The sequence below is a fragment of the Psammomys obesus genome, unplaced genomic scaffold (assembly GCF_907164565.1).
Source record: "Psammomys obesus unplaced genomic scaffold, mPsaObe1.curated_primary_1811, whole genome shotgun sequence".
In the NCBI taxonomy this organism is placed as follows: domain Eukaryota; kingdom Metazoa; phylum Chordata; class Mammalia; order Rodentia; family Muridae; genus Psammomys; species Psammomys obesus.
The window spans coordinates 14706821-14723037 of record NW_026596064.1 but is presented as its reverse complement, the minus strand read 5'-3'; the positions used below and the strand labels follow the sequence as shown (position 1 = coordinate 14723037).

At 50.6% G+C, this 16217-nt stretch overlaps 1 protein-coding gene across 7 annotated transcripts in view; it reads right to left on the bottom strand.

Moving 5' to 3' along the window:
• Sema5b (semaphorin 5B) overlaps positions 1-16217 on the bottom strand; it is a 136422-nt gene that overhangs the window by 109831 nt on the left and 10374 nt on the right. Inside the window, exon 1 of one of the 7 annotated variants that reach the window (XM_055624965.1) lies at positions 7607-7656. The exons of 5 other annotated variants lie outside the window; for them this stretch is intronic. The gene's annotated coding sequence lies outside the window, so the exon portion shown is untranslated. Of the gene's footprint in view, positions 1-919; positions 975-7606; positions 7657-16217 lie in introns of those variants that run through there. One more of the 7 variants, XM_055624963.1, reaches the window with a different exon arrangement.

Below are 16217 nucleotides of genomic sequence, written 5' to 3'. Positions count from 1 at the left end.
ACACACACACACACACACACACACACACACACACACACACACACACAGTGTCCAGGCTCTACCTTCAGGAATTCTAAATTAACTGAGGTCTAGGATAGGATAGTCATGTGCAATTATCATATTCGTATACATGATCAAATGCATAGATACTATTTAGGGTTTGTTGTTGTTGTTCTGTTTTTTGAGACAGGGTCTTATCACGTAGCCTTGGCCAGTCTGTGATCAGTTATGTACACAGATGGCAGGCTGCCCTTGAACTCGGAGACCCACCTGCTTCTGCCTCCTTAGGGTCAGGATTAAAGGCATGTGCGACCATGCCGTCGTATAGTTCATGTTATTTTATTTCACTTTACACGCTACGGTGTAGCTCGTGAGGGTCAGAAGGCAACTTCCAGCAGCTGCTTCTCAGTGTCTGCCACTGCCTAGCAAACTCCAAGCCAGCTGGCCCTGAGCTTCCAGATGATTCTCCACCTCCCATTTTTCCAGTAAGAGTGAAGGGATTAAAGATAACACATCACAGCCACTGGATTTTTATATGGATTCTGGGGACTGGGCTCAGGTTGTCAGTCTTGTGACATAAGCATTTTTGCCCACTGAGCCATCTTCCTAGCACCTCTCATGTATATGTGCATATGTATGTGTGTGTATGTATACACACACACACATGTTAAGCTTTCCAGGTGATTCTTAGAGGAGCCAGTGAACTCAGCACTGGCCTGGACCAACCCCTGTTTTCAGTATGCAGTGGTATGCTGCCTTCTCTTCCCCGGAGCCAGCACGCCAACCCTCTATAGAGCTACAACCCAAGGCACCTGCCTTATGCAAGAAAATTACCCTCAGCCTTGGGGGACATTATCAGAGGTGTTCATCAGGTCTTGGCCTGTCTGGAGGCTTTTGCTCAAGGCCACAGTGTACTTACAGCTTCCTGATGAGGCCCAGTGTGCCGACTGACTCCGTAAACAAACTACGAGCTTTACAAAGGCTAGAAGGAAGAGAAGATGCCAGGATTCTGGGACAGCCATAGGAACTTGGTCCACGGAAATAGGGCTCGATGGTGTTTTCCTCTTCTGCCCTGCTTTGGGACAGAAATAATACTCCGGCCAGTCAACGGAGCTATGGTGTGGTCCCTGAAAGTAGTCCATTTTAGGTGAATGAGGCCTCTTGGAGGCTCCTTGTTTCCTTGAGGTGCCTTGGAAAAAGAGAGGGTCAGGCCGCTGGAAACAAGAGTTGGTATTAACTGATAAGATCTCCCAGCTTCTCACTTCACATATAGGGTTACTGAAGACACCAAAGGAAGAGGAAGAGGCCTCTGGTTGCGTGCTTTGCACACAGGATCCATCCATCCCTGAATAATTGAGAGCCAACTGTGGTTCTTTTGTTCTCCTTGTAGCTGGGACCCTGGAGGGCCCTCAGGAGAGTCTCCACAACAGTAAGTAGGAGGCCCTGGCTCAAGTAGACCAGCTGGCTGTCGAGGAGAACCGGGTCTCAGTTGCCACCCCACAAGCAGTTTCCTTGAAGTTGTCCCCTTGGCAGCCCCACGTCAGCTCTAGGGGAGGAAGAATCTACAAATAATCTAGAGGTCAAACCAGAGTGCATAGCTGTACAATTTACTACACCTATGTTCATATCATGCACACACACACACACACACACACACACACACACACACCCGCCTCGACAGCACACTCACTTTGGCTTAGGTTGAGGTTATAAGGAGAACGTGCTTGCTTTTTGAGAATACAGAGACTGGCAGGCAGATGGCTTACTAACAGCAGGGTTGGAAAACTGGCCTAAAGCTAAACATTCCCCCACAGAGAAGCCACAATAAGAGTCAATGGACAACCCCTGCGAGGTCAGGAAGAAACTGTGAGTCTCCATTCAAAACTGGTGACTTGAGGGTCAAAGATGGGCTTGGGGCTCACCCTCCTTTTTCTAGGTGAGGAATCTGATCATTTTACAGACGAGTCAGAGAGCTCCCTCATTGCTAACTCAGCTTCCTCACTACTTGAAACCTATCTCTTCTCCTTTGATCCTCTGGGGATGGGTAGAACAGATGGTTACCAGCTATCTTCCAAGAACCTACCTTTTCCACCACAAAAGATGCCAGCCAGCCAGAGAGGTTGCTGGTTCAAATACAAAGATATTCTGATCCTATCGACAAGGCTTCAAATTCTAGGTGGGAGTTGTAGGTGGGAGTCTGATTAAGTAGTCCTTATTAAAGACAGATCAATGAGGCAGCTTCACAGCAAGACTCAGCACATGCACTCTGGGAAGGCCAGGTAGAATGCTCATCCTCGGGTCTCAAGCCAGACAGTGGAGAGCAAGCTATGGGCCAACCGTCAGGACTCATGATCAAGGTCAAATACTCCCAAGCTGTTGCTGGCCCACGGCTCCCCCTCCTTTCTCCAGGATGCCCGGCAGCTAAGTGGACAGAAAATTATCATCTTTTCCCCCCACTTTCAAGTCACCAACTCTAATAATTTCTTGTCAGTAAGCCCCCTGCTCCTGCCAAGATTAAAGTGTGCACTCGGCAAGGTCTGGCTTCTATCTCTCCGCTCAGAAAGGCAAAAACACCAAAGTGGAAGGGAAGGGGCATGGCAGAGCCACGGAACACACAGTTTCCTTCTCTCCATTTTCTTTCAGAACTCTACTTTCAGTTGGAACTTCTCTAGCTGCCAGTTTCTAGCACGGAAGCCGGTTGAAGGAAGGTTTTCTCAGAGGGAACCCTTGGAGGAAATCTGTCAGATGTGGAAATGACACATACAGAGATCCTCAGCTAAGCAGATGTCATCAAACCAAAGCCGCAGAGAGAGGAGTTCAGAAAGAGTGGCCTTATGCCTCTAAATTTCTAGGTGTTGCCCATATAAGCAAAGCACAGCTCTGTTCGGTCAATTCAGTGAAACTGTGTTCACCAAGATACTCATTTTGAGATCTTGTCATACATTTAAAACCAAATTAGTTAAGTAAGCATTGCCAGAAATGTAAGACCATCCTAGTGATGACTGAAGTCAAATACAAAGAAAACTCCTCCGTAGAAGACCCTGTCATGCACAGATATACCCCACATGCCATAGAGAAATGGAGGTACAGAGCAGATGACTGGCTAAGACAGAGGATGTCGCCGGGACCACCAGCATTCAAACCCTGAAGTCTAAATTGCCAGCCAATATTCCCTTCCAATAGCTATCATCTCCAGATGCTTGGCTTTGCCTCTGTCTATACCACAGGTAGAAGGGAGTTCAGCAGCACTCAACAAAGAAAAAAGCCTGAGGTCACTGGAGGGGACTGTGGTATCAGCTGAGGAAGTGGAATCCTGGTCTCCTCAGTGAAACTTTGGACTCCCAAATCCTTTGGACAAGTTGACATTAGATGTCAGGTCACCTAGACAAATGTACAGGGAGAAAACCCAGACACAGTAAATCCCATCACAGGCACAGAGGCAATGTTGGTAAGCGCGTTCTCCTGGAGCTGCTGGTTCACACCCACAAGGGCGACCAAAGACAAAATTACTGTTGTGTCTACAGCTCCTAGCATGGTGCCTGGCACAGAGTAGGTGGTCAGTAATTAAGGAACACACAAATGTATTGTCTCTGTTGGTCTCATCTACCCTGTACCCAGGCAATAGCAAAGTCAACATTTGAGGATCATGAGACACACCTGGCTACTGGGGCATGAGTGTGGCAAGTTTTAGAATTTAGCCCTGGGATCCTTGAGGTGGTATGACAAGGCAATGTGCACTTCTGACCGGGAACTTTGACCCTTCATCTTCTATGTTCATTCTATTACCTCAGACCTCAGTGAAAGCAAAGAGTTGGCTCGCTGTAGTATCTGTTTGAGCCCCAATGGGATACAGAAGGGCAACTGACACTAAGGATAGGAGTGTTGCCGTCAGTGTCCTGGCCAGCTAGACCCAATACCACACACTCCACACAGCAACCTTCAGCCTTGTTAGGTTGACTTTCTTCCTTCCTTCCTTCTTTCTTTCTTTCTTTTTTAAGATTTACTTATTTACTTACTTAATGTGCATTGGTGGTTTTGCCTGTATGTACCTCCGTGTGAGGGTATTGGATCCCCTGGAGCTGGACTAACAGACACTTGTGAGCTGCCATGTAGGTGCTGGGAATTGAACCCTCATCCTCTGGAAGAGGAGCAAGTGTTCCTAACCACTGAGCCACCTCTCTAGGCCCTTACCTTGAGTTTCTGTGAATGCCTAGCATCCCTTCCCTGCTTCTTCCAAAGACTTCCTTCTCTCTTTTAGAACCACATTCAGGGCTCAAGTGTGGTTCTAAAGTCTGGATATCCCTTGGGACTCCCGAAGAACTAATGTGAACGTCCAGTCTTCCCTCATCCAACTTCTGAAGGTTTTTCTATATTAGAGGGGGGAAGTCATAATTTTTTTCCACATATGTATAAAATCGGTTTACATCTGCTAGATTCCACTGGGGAGGCGGACAGGGGGCTTGAGGTCTAGCCTCAGGTCTGGGCTGGACATTGTGTCAAGGATGCACAGAGCTCAGAACCCCTGACCTAGGAGTTATCATCACTCAGAAGATTGTCAATAGGCCCTGAAGGTTCGAGGAAGCTGCCATCCAAGGTGTTAACGGTAGCACAGGGCTGAGGAATATTCCCGTGGGTCCCCAAATTACGGAAAAACATTATCAAATGCTTGCCTCTCCCGAGCAGATATACTCATGTCTTAGAATCTTATTGTGGCTTTTTTGTTGTTGTTGCTTTTGGTTTTTTTTTTTTTTTTTTTTTGTGTGTGTGTGTGTGTGTGTGTGTGTGTGTGTTTTAAGCCTGTAGCTATAGTGACTCAGGTAACTCAAAAGTTGCAAATTTAATTTGTTTGGACCATCTTATTCGGATAGTTTGACTTTAAATCCCCAATTGCCCTTAGACTGGTGCATTCTAATTGCCCGCCCGATCAGCATATTATCACCCGCCTTACTTTCTGTAGGGTCTAAGTTTGTGATAGCCCCAACACCGACAGTCTCCAAGCCCACTCCCATCTTGAACCTTGGTAAGAACTGACTGATGAAGCCAGTCACGGTGACTCATAACCTGTAATCCCAACACTCAGGAGGCCGAGGCAGGAGGAGCACCAAGAGTTTGAGGTCAGCCTAGGTTACTGAGTGAGATCTTGTCTCAAGGGGGGGAAGGGAGGGTATGCTGGAGAGACAGCTCAGTGGTTAAGGCAACTCATTGCTCTTGCAGAGAACCTGGATTCAACTACCAGCACCCTCACGACGGTCCTCAACTATCCACAGTCCTGGTTCCAGGAGATCCAGCAGGCACATACACATGACACACATATGTGCATGAAGGCAAAACATGCACACAAATAAAGTAGAATAAAATTTAAAACGCCTTTAAGCCTAAACACATAAGCAGAAGAAGCAATGGATGGAAGGGCTTCCGAGCCAGGATTCATCCAATCCCCATGTGAGGGAGGAATCAGCCAGCTTCTAGGTTTCTCGGCCTTTTTAGCCTGGCCTTTGTAATTAGGGAACTTGCCCTGTCAGGCCCTTACCCTACAGGAGCCTCCTTGTAAACAGGCAGCTGGTGAGGAGGGATCCCAGTCCTGTTCCCTCAGAGTCACCAAGCTGAGCTTGTCCTAGGGAGGAAGCCTGACTCCATCTCTGTGCACGGAGCCTCACGGGGCAGGAATTCTGCCCTGAGTGCTGCACATCTTAGGTGCTCTAGAAATGCTTGTGGCACACATTGATGGGGACCTAGAGATGGAAGAGGAGATGCCATGCCTTCCTAAACTGGTGATGGGGACGGCTGGTGATAAGCAAAAAGGACACAGGGACACACACACACACACACACACACACCTAGTACACATACCTTTCCAGATTCGTGACAGTTCAGGTGGCCTTTCTTCCTGGATGTCCTCCCTAAAGCCCAGAAGGTCAGAAGGTTCTCCATGCTCAGAAATGAGCCTCTCCCCCCTTCACTCTCATTTTAATCCTTCTTGCCCCTGCGCTAGGAAGAAGCTAGATTTGAGATAGCATGTTTTCTTTCCAAGCCTCCTACTCTGCTCCCCCACCCCAACACCCCCGTACTGGTGAGGTCCCTTTCTCAAGGTCGTGGGCTCCGGGAAGACAAGAAGCCACTTGTAAATGCCAAATAAAAAGGCAAGGAGGGTAAGGAAGACTGGAAAGGGATGCGCTAAAAGATAGGGGTGAGCGAGGGTGGGGAAGGAAGTAGAACAGAAAGAACACCACAGAATGAGGTCCAAGTCTGTGCGCGATGGGGTGGGCAATGGGAGGGTTGATAGGGTGGAGAAAACAGATCGGATCTGGGGCCAGTGAAGGCAGGATCTTGTAGGTTCTAGACGTGGGCAAACTTCCAAAACCCCAGTCTTGGTTGATCAAGACGAAGGTGGGCTGCCCAGATGCGCTCTGCGGGCTCTCTTCCTCTGCCACCACCGAAAGCCTGGAGAGGACCGCAGGCCTGAGGGCAAGGTTCCCGAGGCCACCACTCCGGATCCAAAACTCAGGGCCCACTCACGTCTGGTGCAGCGGGGCGAGACAACTCAGAACCAGGCCAGAGTAAGGGGACCAGGAGGGGTGAGGTCGGCGCTTCAGGTGGTCGCCTGGTTCTTTAAAGTTTGAGGCAGGAGACGGAGCCCACACCGTCTAGCCAATCCTTTCCACCCTCGCCTCTTCTCCGCGGGTCCAGCTGCTACTTCTGTCTCCGCTCCCGCCCGGCTCGGGTCCCCGGATCCCCTTTTCCCCCCGTCCGCATCTCTCGCCGTGCCCAAGCGCCCCCCACTCCCTCCCTCCGCGCTGGATCTCCCGCACGACGTGAGCGGAAAGTGAATGGGCAGCCCCAATCACAAAGACAAATTACCATGAGAAAAATAAACCAGGAAATCGCCCCTCGAGTCCCGGGTTCCCGCCGCCGCACCCTCTTCGGTGGCCGAGGCGGGAGCGAGGGGCCCCGGGGCTGCTCCATCCAGGGCCTCAGAGGACAGAGTCTGGGCTCCGAAGATGCCCAGATAAGCTGGGGTATCCTAGGGTGGTGGTGATGGTGGGGGGGATTGGGATCCGGGAAGAATCCGGGGAGGACCGGGATGGTGGCGGCGGCGTGGGGACGTCCCTGCGCGGGAGATTTTTCACACTCCGGGCCGGCCACGCGTTCCCACGCGCCCCGCCGCCCGCGCTCTCCCCCTCCGCCGGGTTCACCCGCCCGTCCTCTGCCGAGCCTCCATCTCGGCCCGGCCTCCGCGCCTCTGTCCCGTTCTTCCCCCCACCCACCCACCCCCAGCCTCTGCCTCGTCGGTCCCCCCCTTTTCCAGGCCCGGGCTCCGGGGCTCAGCCGCGGCTTCAGCCCAGTGGCGCGGATCCCACCAGGCGGATCGGCCGGGTGGCAGGATCACAGCGGGCGCCGGAGACGTCCCAGCCGAGGTGAACCCTCCCCGGACAGCGCCGGAGCCCGGGGACCCGCTCTCCCGCCCCCCTGCAGCCTCCCCGACCTACCTCCAACTTAGCAGCGCCCCCGAACTGCCACCCCCTTACCCACCCGAGTTGCTGAAGTTTGCAAGCACTCCGCAGCCCCAGCCGGCAAGGGCAGAGGCGCCGGGAGCTCCCCAACTCACCTCCCGGCCGCGCACGCAGGTGCCGGCTTCCCTGCGGCCCTGGGCTCCGGGGCGGGTGCAGAGACCACGGCGGGCGACCGAGCCGCGCACCGGCGGCCCGTCTAGGGATGGGACGGCCGAAAGGGGAAAGGATGCCGGCTGGGAGCCCGGTGTCCGATCGCAGCCCCCGACCCCGCGCTCCCGGCTGCTCCGACAACCGCTGGCTGCGCGGCGGACCCGCCGGGCTCAGCGGAACTGGGCTCCGGCACCAGCCCCCGCGCTCCAACTAGCTCCAGACCCCGCGCGCGCCGGAGAGAGGAGGAGGAGAGCGAGGGAGCAGGAGGGGAGGGGGGGAGGCGGTGGGGGAGGAGTTGGGAGCCAGAGGAGGGAGGGAGGAGGGAGGGAGGGAGAGAGAGAGAGAGAGAGAGAGAGAGAGAGAGAGAGAGAGAGAGAGGAGGGGGCTGGATGGAGAGGACCTGCGGCTGCTGGCGCTTCACCCGCCAGCCCGGAGGAGCGCGGGAGAGCGCGAGGGGGCGCCCTGCATCTCCAACCCGCCTTCTGGCACGACTCTAGCCCCTGGCCTCCGTGCCACCCGGGACAGGTGGACAGAAGCTGCCTCTGTCCCAGGTCTCCGAGCCCTTGCCATCTTTTGCCAGGTTGTGCCACCCCCATCTCCAACCAACCCCAACTTGGAGCCTGAGAAAACTCTCCTACACACACACACACACACACACACACACACACACGCATGCACACGCACACAAACGCACAGGGCTCCCCGATGCCCCAGTCCTTTCAGCTAGGAAGAAACCTTTTCATGCCTGTGGATTTGAAATTTGAACGAGGAAAGAACCACGTACCAAACCAGGGAGAGCTGTGATAAATTCCAGTAACAGGGCGATGCTGGGCTGATAGTTACCCTCACAAGCTACACGACCTTGGGAGAGCCTCTCCAAGCCTCAGTTTCCTCGGCTGGAAACTGGTGTTGGTGACGGGCACCCAACCGAACCTTGAAGGAAGAACCAGCAGGGGACCCGGGGATAGGAGCTGGCCTCACGAGCATCGGGAGGGTGTCCAAAGGCTGCGCGATCCGGGAGGGGCGGAGTATCTCCGCAGCAGAGAAAACCCTTAGCGCAGCCACGCCAAGCGGGGCGGGATTGTTTCCAAGTTTAAGTGATCTAGTGTTTCTGGGTGGCTGGAAGTCGGCAGGAAAAAGTCGCGGAGAGCAAGCTTCAAATCCGAACTCCCAGGGCTGCGAGCACGGATGGAAAGGGAGCCCTCTGCTGAACAAAAGGGGTACTTTAATTGGAAAATAAGGTGACCTAAGGAAGTGAGTGGGAAAGACAAAGGACCCGAAAAATCAAAACAAGAGAAGTGTGCTTCTGAGAGAGAGAATCAGAGAGAACCGCGAAATAATAATTTGGGGGAATAAAAACACTAGTGGACTTTCTGGACTGCCCCGGAGAACAGAACTCCAGGTAAAGCACTTCGTGTCACACACGGCTGGGCAAAGGAAACCCCTGGATAAAGCAGAAGAAAGGAGGACGCACTCTCTCGCAGCAAACCCAGGATGGCGGAACTGAAAGGGTGTCCTCTAAGAAAGGTGCTGTGAAAAGCGACGCGGTGCCAGATCCCAGAGATAGAGACTTTCTAGGGCAACAGAAATGCTGAAGCTCAGTGTGCTGAATAGAGAGGAACTCACACAGATAAAGCCTATTCTGGGCCCAAAGAGAGACGCAAAGAAGGGGAGGGCGAGAAAGCTTCGTCTGGGCAGGGACACATCTAATACAGAGGTCAGCTCCCAAGAAGCCACGCATGAGACACAGGCCGAACCTCACAAAGACAAAGAGGTCTGCAGAGTTGGAAGCCACTTTTCAGAACCTTGGGACCTCGACCGTGCTGTAACCGCTGCCCCAATCCTTCCTCACACTCCCAGGCTCTAGAGCATTGTTTTGAAAGATACAAGTACAGGGAATATAAAACATCTCTCTCTTTTTTCTTAAGATTTATTTCCATTTTATAGGTATGTTTGTGTGTCTGTGTGTGTATGCCATGTGTATTCAGGTGCTCATGGAAACAAGAGGCTGTTGGATCCCCTGGGTCTGGAGTTAGAGACAGCTGTGAGCCACCTGGTATGTGTGGTGGGAACCACGCTTGGGTTCTCTGCAAGAACAGTGAGGGCTCTGAACTGCTGAGCCATCTCTCCAACCTCTAGAAATATCTTTTGATGAAAACAAAAACATGATGACGTTCCATAAACCGCGTGGATTGAGGAGAGGCCGTTTGTCTTGCCAGGGCGGTAAACAACACCTTCTGGACGGTTCTATGTGCCACCACTTTCTCTTGAAAAGCTTTCAAAGCCTCCATCCCTCACACATCTTCCCACCAGCCTTCTCCCTTTCCATTATTTGGACTGTTTTCCTGTCTTCTCTTCCCACCATCATCCCACATTCCTTCCTGGCTTTTCCTCTCCATCTTAAGAATGAGCTAGGGATGGGGTACGGGAAGAAAAGAGATGACACCCTTGTGGGATGGGGAGGGCAGGAAAGGAAACTGTCATCTTCTGGGAGGAGCCGATAAGGAGAGACACTCAGAGACACAGGCTGAGGAGCAAGCCTGCTCACAACACTGAGCTAATTAATCCTAATTGCATCCTACTGTGTTGTGTTGATTACCAGTGATTATTCAAGGGCTCTCCATACTAGAGAGCTCCAGAGGCTGGACACTAAGGAAGGGACAGTCCCTTCATGAGCCTGCCTCACCACCTGCTCCAGGCATCCCTTGGTGTTTGGCAAACCCAGCCTGGAGAGGATCTTAGAATTATTTCCTTGGAACAGAACGGAAAGCGCTGGTTCCGTCAGCAGCAGCCTCTGCCACTTTTCTTAGACCTTTGCAATAACCTCTTCGATAATTGCATCTGGTAGGAGCCATCCTCCACCTACCCGAACACTGTTAATTAAGCCGAATGTAAATACAGTAATTAATACTGAATTATCCCAAACAAACAAGGCAAAGAGCAATGAATACAGTAGGTGACCGGAGTTCTTAGCATTCACTCTTGATGGAGACAGTCCAGAGTTATCTAGAGCTACTAGTTCCAAGAGATTAAGAAGTACATATTTTTAAGTTCAAGGGTGGTAAAGCTGAGTGGACAAGGCTCTCCCTTCTCTCCCTCCTGGGTGATGGAACTCACACTGAAAAACAATATAGAATGGCCTTTCCCAGGAGACACATACTATGTGTGCCTGCCTGCCTGCTAGTGTGTGTGTGTGTGTGTGTGTGTGTGTGTGTTTGAATGCCTATGCATAGCCTCAACACAAGCACAAATCTTGTCTTACAGGAAAAGGCAAACAACAGCCGGCCATATACTGATAGGAGAAAGAAAATTGAAAACAAAAAAAAGCAGCAATCACTTATAACATCCAAATTGTTTCGTGGTCCCAGAATTGCCTGCTCCTTGCTCTGTGGGATGACAAAGGAAAAAAAAAAAAGAAAAAGCAAATTCCTATCTCAGAAGTCACTTTGTGAACCAAAACACACTCAGGTCAGAGGAACTGAAGTGTCACTAAATGACAGCTCTGTCATTGTCCTCAACTACCTTGTGGGATCTTCCTTCCTTCCTTCCTTCCCCATAAATTTAAGTGTTGCTTACCATGGGAGGTGGAGAGGTCATAGGAAGATCCTCACAGGCAAGCAGAGATGGGGGGGGGGTTAAATCCTAGTAAGTGCAAGAGAAACCACGAGACAATGCCTGGCTCTACCAGGCAAGCTAAGGACATCTTCCCTGAAAAGGGCCATTCTAACAGGGAATGGAAGATGGGGCAGGAATTTGCCAGACAGAGAAGTGGGAGGAAGCAGAGTATTCCAGGCAGAGGAAATAGCATGTGTAAAAGCACAAGGCGATATAATTAGATTTGTGTTTGAAGAATGACTTGGCCCTGGCTAACAGATTCCGAAAGAGCCGAAGCCGTAAACGTGAGCAGGTGTGTTATGTGGTGGAAACAGCATCACACCAGCAGTTTGAGCTCCTGGGCTCCAGGATGGCAGTGTGCCCCAAGGAGCTGAATGACCTTGAGCAAGCCTTCTACGTCTTCCTGGACCCTGGTGCCTTGTGGGTAAATTGAAAGGGTTGATAACTGGTTTCTTGGGCCCACGGAATTCTGCGGTGCTCCCTTCATTTGCCCATACTTCTTTCAGTCTTGCTCTATGCGATGCTCGTGGCCACGGTCATACAGTGTGCACAGCCCTTGACAGTTTACAAAGGCATCTTCCACCTGCTATTTCTTTGACCCTCACATACATCTAGAGGAGGGAGGCGCACTGGAGCCTGATCTTTCTCATCACCCGTCTACAAACACCCATCTCTCTGCTGCTGACTCGCAAGCTGTGTCTGCGGCTCTGACCTCACTCTGGAGACCAGATGTAGGTAACTAGCTGCTGGGTTAATGCAGCAGTTCTCATCTTGTGGGTCAAGACCCCTTTGGGGGGCTCCCACATCAGCCTGCATAACAGTAGCAAAATTACAGTTATGAAGTAGCAACGAGGATAGTTTTATGGTTTGGGGGGGGGTGTGTCACCGAGACCCCGGGAACTGCACTGAAGGGTTGCAGCATTAGGACGGCGGAGAACCACTGTACCTCAGGAATGCCCCATGAGTTCTCCACACGTCCCGAGTGACCCCTGGGATCAGCTGAGTGCCTCCCTTAAGAGCCCACTGGTAGGAAATACAAGCCCCATCTTCCCAGGGCGGAGGACGCAGCTCAGTGGTAGAGCACTTGGACAGCATGTGCAGAGTGTGGGGTCCATCCCACCACAAGGAAAGAGCCAACCAACAAACCCCCATTTTTATGATGCCTCAAAGCCACTCCACGCCCATCATGGCAACCAGCAGTACACCCTGCTGTGTCTTCGTTTCAGGCTCTGGCCACTCTTCCACCTCCCCTACAAGCTCCCCAGTTCCCCGCCATCCTCCTGTCCCTGAATATTTGCTCTGCCTGTTTTCGTCTTTGGGCCTTGGGCTGCTTTCCATACAGAAGCCTCCCTAAGTCAGATCCCGTCATTGCGTTGCTGAAAACCCCCCTTCGGACCCCTGTCTTTCTAAAGAAAATGCCCTGTTTTTACCAGACCCAGGTGTGTGAGGCCCCTTCTAACCCCATGTACTCCCCGTGTCCCCTACCTCTTCAGCCACACCACCCTCCCGGCTGTTTCTCAAAGACCCAAGGCTCTTGCCAAGGAGCCTTTGTGTTTCATGTTTTCCATCTGGAGAGTTCTGCCAAATGTCCACATGGGTCATTTCCTCACTTCAGTTTCTGCCATTGACTATCTCCACCTGACATTTTGCCTGAATCTACGTGCTGTGAAAGCGGAATCTGCCTGATCAATGCTGCCACCCCAACCCACAGAAACATACTTGGCAAATGCAGCGTGTGATAACGACTTTGTTCATGCACGAAATATTAACTGTCCCCCCTTTGCAAGTAGGGAAACTGAGGCCCAGGGATGCAACTGCTTCTCTCAGAGCTGAGATGTGAATTCAGATGTTCTTATGTCAGATCATTCTCATTAGTTGATTCATTCAACACATATAGATATGTTGGTACTTTAGTGGGTTGCAATAGACAATGTACATATAAATGTATAAATGTAGAGAGCGTTGATTGCAGATTTGTCCTTGGGCTGACACCAGGACATTTTCAGACATCTTTTTCCCTTCCTCTTTCCCACTGTCCTGACACAGTGGATCTGTGGATCTGGGCTGAAGGTAACAAGGATCAAGAAAGAAGAGTGAAGAACAGAAGACAAGCTAAAAGCATGGCTGACTTAGGGGCGGTGCCAGACTTCCTGGTACTCAGGATAAAGGAACAGAGGAAGCACTCAGTTGCAGGGCAGGAGACAGGGTCCCTCACAGGATGTTTGGGTCCAGAGAACACTTTCAGTGAGACCAGTATCTGTGATGATTTGCCAGGTTGAAGAATCCTGGTCAGGGGTCCTGGACAGGATTAGGACAGGACGGGTGTTGCTGAATAGGGTTAGGGCAGGACAAGTGTTTCAGAACAGGGTTAGGATAGGACAGGTATTACTGGACAGGATTAGACTGGACAGGTGTTGCTGGACAGCATTAGACAGGACAGCTGTTGCAGGACAGGGTTAGGACAGGATGAGTGTTGTTAGAGGTCACCCAGATAGGCTCATCTCACTAAAAGGATCCCAGATGGTCATCAAGAAAGGTTGTGCAAGGCAGGTACAGTGGCTCATGCCTGTAATCCCAGCACTTGGGGAGTCCAAGGCCAGCCTGGTCTACAAAGTGAGTCCAGGACAGCCAAAGCTACACAGGGAAACCTTGTCTTGAAAAACACAAAAAAAGAAGGGGAGAGAGAGAGAGAGAGAGAGAGAGAGAGAGAGAGAAGAGAAAGAAAGAGAGAGAAAGAAAGAAAGAAAGAAAGAAAGAAAGAAAGAAAGGAAGAAAGAAAGGAAGAAAGAAAGAGAAAGAAAGGTTGTGCACCTGTGCTTAGAGGTCACAAACAGAACCAGAAAGAGCCTCCTGCCAGGATGGATGGACCCCATCCCCCAAGTGGTTAAGAGGTCCAGAGAAGCTCCATCTTCAGAACCAAATGATTTTCTCTGGTGTCCCCGGCCTGAAATTCTCATGCCAGGGAGACAATAATCAGGCAAAACTCCTTAGCTGGACAAGGCAACTCATACATGATAACACCAGGACCTAGTTCCCAGCCTACAGAGACGAAGCTTTCATGGCAGTATTACTGACTGGGTACATGGGAGGATGAGAAAGGATGTTGCTAGATCATGCCTGGCTGGGATGACAGAAGCCTTGAATGCTGTGGAGAGGAGTTGGGCTTTTCCAACAGCCAAAAGAATCCTCTGAGGTTCAACGCAGAGGCTGATCTTGTGAGACACTGGGCAGACTAGAGGAAGTGGAACAGTTATAAAGCTAGTGTGACAGCCCCGGTGACTGTCCAGAACCTTGCAGAGGACATATAGGACCAAAAGAAGATAGAGAAAAGAGCAAGAGATTCAATATGGTACCTAGAAAGGAGGAGTGTGGGAGCCAAGAGAAAAATAAGCAAAGGCTGATTGAGTCGGGAAAGCTGTGGCCCTCCACCAGCTTGCTTGTTGCCAGCTCTGCCCCAAGTCTGGGGAGTGAATGGGGGTGGAGCATAAAAGATGATGCATCTTGGTTATGACACAAGCAGCATTTGTCTCAGATATCAGCGGGAAGCCCTGACTTGGGCAGGGTAGAGTGGAGGCAGGCTTCTTCCTTTCAATTAAATAAGAATCTTCACCACCCTCTTATTTGCTCAGCTCTTGGCTGGAAGGGACCCGGGTAGAGGATAGCAGTGCATATGTGATGATCATCTCAGAGAGGCTGTGAGGTGCATCCACGGAATAAACAATAGGTGAATGCCAGAGTAGCTGTCCCAGGCAAGAAATGTGGACAAGTTCATTGGAGAGGGAGACCTCAGGGATCCCAATAGAAGGAGTGTGCAATCACCTTCACCCACCAAAAGGTGCAGGAGAGAGAAGACATTGAAGTTCCTTGAGAAAAAAAAAAGACAGTCACCCTAATCAACTCAGACCTGTCCATTAGGCCTTTGATAAAGCTTTCTAGGAGAAGGCAATTTAAATATTTAAATAAACATGTGGAAGAAAGAATGGGGTCTCTTTTATCAAGAATAGTTTAGTGGGTGCCTGGAGAGATGGCTTGGCGGTTAAGAGCTCTGGCTGCAATTCTGAAGGACCCAGGCTCAAATGCCAGCACCCACATAGCAGCTCACAACTGTCTGTAATTCCAGTTCCAGGGGATCTGACACCCTCACACAGACATACATGGAGGCAAAACATCCATGTAAATTGAAAAATTTGTTAAAAAAAAAAAAAAAGAATAGCTTAGTGACAGGAAATAGAGAGCAATGAAAGTTTGATCTTCTTTAGAAGGTGTGCTATGAGGAGACCTTAAGTAGAAGATTAATAGGGAAAGGGCCTGTAGATCTCTTTTATCTACTTCTTTTGGATAAGGGTCAATGGATACTTTGGGGATTACCAAACTCAGTCTTCAGGATACCAGTAGTCTAGTCAAATAGCAAAGTAGCAGCAGCAACACACACCAGCAGCAGTGAAAGACTCAATAGAAGCAGCTAGACTCTGCCCAAATGGCAAGAGTACACCAAACCGCCAAAGCAGCCTGAGTAGTTCTCTGGATCGTTTCTCTCTGCAAAAACCAGCGAAGGATGTGAACCTTAGCAGCACAAAAGCGTAGAGATGCAGCAAGCATTGTCTCAGTGTCTGTGGGCTTCTATTTGTCCTTCTCAGAGTACAGAAGAGGATGTTTCATAGCTCACAAATGCCACGCCCTTAGCGGGAGGCAGCTTTCAGCTGACAGCAGCACATGCCCTCTCACAGGGGCTGTTTTCCACAGGGGCTGTTTTCGGAAGGGGAAAAAAAAAACATTCCCACATCCCACACTTGGGACAAACAAACAAACAAACAAACAAAAAACCATATTCATATGACACAACGGAGTTTCCAAAGAAAACCAGAAACTTTCACTTCAGGTCTTTCCTTCCTTCCTTTCTTTCTTTCTTTCTTTCTTTCTTTCTTTCTTTCTTTCTTTCTT